Source organism: Penaeus vannamei, chromosome 30, assembly GCF_042767895.1.
Source record: "Penaeus vannamei isolate JL-2024 chromosome 30, ASM4276789v1, whole genome shotgun sequence".
In the NCBI taxonomy this organism is placed as follows: domain Eukaryota; kingdom Metazoa; phylum Arthropoda; class Malacostraca; order Decapoda; family Penaeidae; genus Penaeus; species Penaeus vannamei.
In genome coordinates this window covers 3,329,749-3,334,748 of record NC_091578.1, presented here as the reverse complement: position 1 = coordinate 3,334,748, position 5,000 = coordinate 3,329,749, and the positions used below count along the sequence as shown (strand labels likewise).

At 53.0% G+C, this 5,000-nt stretch overlaps 1 protein-coding gene across 1 annotated transcript in view; it reads left to right on the top strand.

The window, feature by feature from the left end:
- The window catches only part of LOC113824017 (uncharacterized), a 226,846-nt gene that overhangs the window by 207,572 nt on the left and 14,274 nt on the right, over positions 1-5,000 (top strand). The gene's annotated exons all lie outside the window — the stretch shown is intronic.

Sequence of the window (5,000 nt, the reverse complement as noted above, 5' to 3'; positions counted from 1 at the left end):
GATACTACAGGAATGTCACTCATCCTGCTCATCTTCGCTTTTTTTTTTTTATCTAATTGTCCTTCATTCTTCTTTATTATTATTTTCCCTTTTTCGTTCTTTGGGAGTAGGGTCTAGTTACAACTTCTGGAAAATGGAGATATTTCCTTAGAATTCTCCTTGTTTACTCCTCTTTCTTTCCCTCTTCCATTTTTCTTCCTTCTTTCTGAGGTCGCCATGCAGGAATCTTATATCTACAGGTCATATTCGTAAAAACTACGGTGATAAATATTATATATCTTATGGCTGAAAGGTTCCCTGCCTCTCTCTCTTTCTCTCTCTCTCTCTCTCTCTCTCTCTCTCTCTCTCTCTCTCTCTCTCTCTCTCTCTCTCTCTCTCTCTCTCTCTCTCTCTCCTCTCTCCTCTCTCTCTCCCCCCTCCCCCCTCCCCCTCCCCCTCTCCCTCTCCCCTCTCCTCTCCTCTCCCTCTCCCTCTCTCTCCCCCCCCTTTCCTTTCCCCCCAGCGCTGCGCATGACGATCGTCAGTTTCCCGACATGTAGGTGAGGCGGCGGCGGTAGCGGTGGCGAGAAACACCTGCTGAGTAGGTAGCAGGGAGGTCCAGTCGCCTCCGCAGGTCGACGCTGGACTCTGACGGTTGCCTGTGCTCGCCTCAGCACATACGCCTCGGATCAGACGCTGATGAATATGCATGACACTCTCTGGTGTCTCTGCGCGCCGCCGCCGACCTTGCACGAACTGGATGTTTCGGAGAGAAAGATTTGTCGTTGTGTTTCAGTGTATTTCGTTGTGTATATATATATTTTTTAGCTGGTGTCGTTCTCTCTCTTCTTTTTTTTTCTTCTCTTATCTTTATCTTTTATTGGCTCTCCCTTTTTAGTTTGTTTTTTTTATCCAGGAGTTTATAAGGGGAAAGCATAAGCAGACGCTGACGCTGCAACTACGCCACACAATCGCCCCGATACACACAACAATTCCTTCGGTTTTCATTGCGAAGAGAGACAGATATAAATGGAAAAACAAATATATTTTTTTACACGACTCTAATCATAAGCAGTAGCATGTGAAAGGGGATGAAAGAATAAATTTAAAGCCATAACAAGGAAAAAAATCTTAAACGTAAAACGAATGCCTTTTGCGTCTGTGACCGGGGCGATTGAGAGACACCAATAGCATCGGGCTGAACGGATGACACCGAGCTTTCTCCCTCCGCGTTACAGGTGTCATGCGACGTCCCTCCCCTGCTGCACGGGTGACATGACACTTTTTCCCTCGAGAAGCCCAACAGATGACTTGCCAGAGTAACGTAGCTTGGCCCGCACCGCCGCCTGTTTCATCTGTTTGGCGCGAGAGATTTTTTTTTTTTCGCTTCTTTGAAAGACTTTCGGAATCTTGAAAGTGTCTTTGGGAAGCCGGGATGTTTATTACTGATTATGAAAATGGGTGACCGTAGAAAACCTCAAAATAATCGATGTAAATCTTCCATTAAACGCCCATATGCAAGAACATGCAAGAACGATTAAAAAAAAATACAGCACGGGAAAATCGGCCAAACCTCCCCCCCCCTACCCCTCCCCCAAGAATAACGATGGGGAGGGGGGTAAAGAGGGGATTGAAAACTGCCCATTTCTCTCTTTGCCCAAAGCGAGACACAACCCCTTGCATGAACAACTGACAAAGATACGATCGCACAGAACTCGGGTGACTGGCTGGTAGAACTAGGCAGAGACTGGTAGGTGACTGACGGCAGCCTAAGCGTTCTTGACAGCCTGGCTTAAAGGCTGGATGACTTGTGTGACTGAATGGATGACTGATGGAGTGCGAGAGAAGGCTCGGGTGCGTTGAGCAACTTTTCGGATGAGAAAACACGAGGACTTGTTGATTACAGATGTTGGTGAGGTTGATGGATCGTCGGCGGCGGTGACGTCACAAGTGCCACATCGTTTTTCACTCGGAAGAAAACGGGTAGACTTTAGTAAACACGAATTTAAAGGATGCAAGTGATGGTAATGATAGGAATGCGGTATAAAATTAGATATGTAATGTTTTGCTTATCTATTTACATAGTTATTTTCTTGCGCATGATGCTCAAATCAGGGCAAGATTGCAAATACTACCTAACACATCCGATAACGGTATTTAAAGTAAAGAAAGAGAGAAAGAAAATCACAAAAGCGCGTGATAAATCTACATCAGAAAATGTCAAATACAAGAGAAAATGGGTTCAGATTAACAGGCAGGGGTAACTGCAGCAATCCAGCAGAGCGTAACTAGTTCATTCATGTTGTAATGGCAGGGTCGAAGAATGTGGTTTGACAAGTCGAATGACAGCAAGTGGAACGTGTGCATGCACGCAGTGGATGAATCATATGATTGAGACCCGTGTTAAAAGTCCATCGTTAAAACGGTAACTTCGTCGAGCTGTTGATTAATCAGTCAGTCTGCTGGTTTAGAGAAAAAGAAGATTAATTACACAAGGTAATACCATGACAGTTGCATGTGATTAGAGGCATGACTCCAAATACCAGATACGTTCGGTAAATGACCTGATATCGTAATGAAAGATGCGCATTGTTGCCAGAATTGAGCCTTGACTTCCTAGGAGGGAAGGGTGGATGGCACATGTGCTAGGCCTCAAAATGAACGCCGATTGCTGTATGTTGAACAACGGACGCACGGCGGCTGTGCTACACCGACTGACTGGCATGAGCGTTGGGAAATTATATACAGCAGATGAGAAATGGCACAGTGCCAAGGGTATGATGCGGTGACAGCGGAGCGGTGGTATTTTGACGGCAGTAGAGTGACGCGGAGAAGAAAGAACAGGTGTGAAATAACAGAGTGTCAGGCAACAGACAAATTACTTGGGCGCTGGCTGAGTAGCCTGGAAGTGACGGAGTGACCGCGAAGCGCTGAACTTACGAGGAAATGGCAAAATTTATGGGAGATGACAGCACCTGGGGAGCGAAATGACAAGAGTGGCGGGGAGATGAGATTGTGGCCGGGAAATGACAAGCCGAGAGATGTCAGAGTAGCAGAAGGCACTGACGCAGTGTCCGTGGAATGAGAAAGTGTCCGGGACATGACGAGAGAGCGCCCGTGAGAAGCGGGAGTGCGAGGGAAATGACTGGGCGTCTGGGTGGCACACATTGCCTGGGTGGCAGCGAGCGGGCGTCATTGTAACGCTGCTCACGAGCCGCGGTGTGTGGGCCTCGTTTCTCCCCGACGCGCTCTGTACTCCTGCCATCTCGCTGCAGGATCGCGCCGCCGCTTTGGACATCTTTCGTTCCTAAGCCTCCTCGGCGCCCTCGCGTTCTGTGAGGGGGGCGGGGGGGGCGAAGGCCATCCGATCCGCGAGAGAGAGAAAGAGAGGCAGGGAGAGAGAGCGGGAGAGAGGAGGTCTGAAGGCGAGGATAAATCGAAGAGAGACGAAGACATTCTCCGCACGACCCACCATCTCTCCCGCCTGGTCGTCGCAACCTGTTCCGTTGATGATCGAATGCACGACCCCCGTGCCTCCGAAGGCGTCGCCGACCTCGCCAAACGACAGCATTCTTCACAAATTTTCCCCTGGTGACGAAGACGCGAGAGAGCGCGGCGAGGGAGAGCGTGTTTGGAGAGGCGGCTGCGCGGGTGGCCATTTTGCGCCGTCGGTGGGGTGGCATCATGGCGGCGGCGGCGGTGGTCAGTAACTTATGCACCTGCCTCCCCGGACCTCTCCTGATGCCGCCGCCGCCGACTCCCTCCTCGCCTCCCTCGCGCCCGCTCCGCCAGGCCTCGCGCCCACTCGCCTCGGCCTCCCTTGGCCACTCGCCGGCACGAGCACGGGCGGCGGGCTGCGGCAGCGGGAGGGCGTCGGGAACCGGCGGCAACCGCAGGAGACACGCAAGGCCGCGGCGACGGACGTGTGAGGGGGACCAGGCTCTTGGCGGGTCATGCACGCCTTCGCACGCCCCACAGGGACCCACTCACCTCGCTCACCTTGCCGCGATTCGGCCATATGGCGCTGCGGCCGCGGCCCCTTCGCCGCCGCCGCCGAAGACCCGAGGGACGCCGACGCCGGGGCGCTGCGCGGGAACGTCGCCGTCGCCCGACTTCCAGCATGACCTCTGCCTTGGTCGCTCTAGGTCATGTCCGGAGATAGAGGAGGCTGATCTCGTCGCCTGCCCGGGAGGAGCGAGGCGCGCATTCCTGGCCCGTGTAACATTCCTCAAACAAAACATTTTTGACTCGGTTTCACGACAGCCGCCACAACACGCAGAGGGAAGTGGCGATCACTCCAGTGTTTTCTCGTTCTCCTTTTCGCCAAACGGATTCATCGCAGCCCGTCTCCTGGGCCCTGTCCGGGGGCGTCCGAATTCCTGGCCCGGAGATTTTAACATCTTTATCGTAGGTTAAGGTCACCCAATTAAACCAAATGCCATGTTGTGTCTCCGGTTAAAGTAGCGGACGCCCTTTTACGCCCCGCCGAGGTCACCCTCTCCTGGCCAGCGCCCGGCCATCGTCCTTGCTTTGACGCGCCGCCGACGCCGCGCACATCTATCAGCAGACCGAACGGCAGTCGGCGCTAGGTCGTGTCTGGTCAGTGTCTGTACGAGAAAGGGAGATATACAAACAAACACGCACACGCACACCCACACGCACACGCACACGCACACGCACACACACACACACACACACACACACACACACACACACACACACACACACACACACACACACACACACACACACACACACAGACCAGAGACAGAAACAGAATAAGAGAGAGAGAGATAAATAGAAAGAAAGACAGAGTGGGAGACAGAGAAAGGGCCAAGCACACCGAAAGAGAAAGAGAGAGGGGGAGCCCGCAGGAGCGCAGGGGGAGCGGGTCCCCCAGCGGCCGTGGCGCGATGGCCCGCGTTCTTGGACGGCGACGAGCACCGGGCCAGAAGCCCCCGACGGCAAGATCCCCAGTTAGGCTGCGTTCGGCGGGCGAGTGCGGCTGAGGCGGGGTTGCA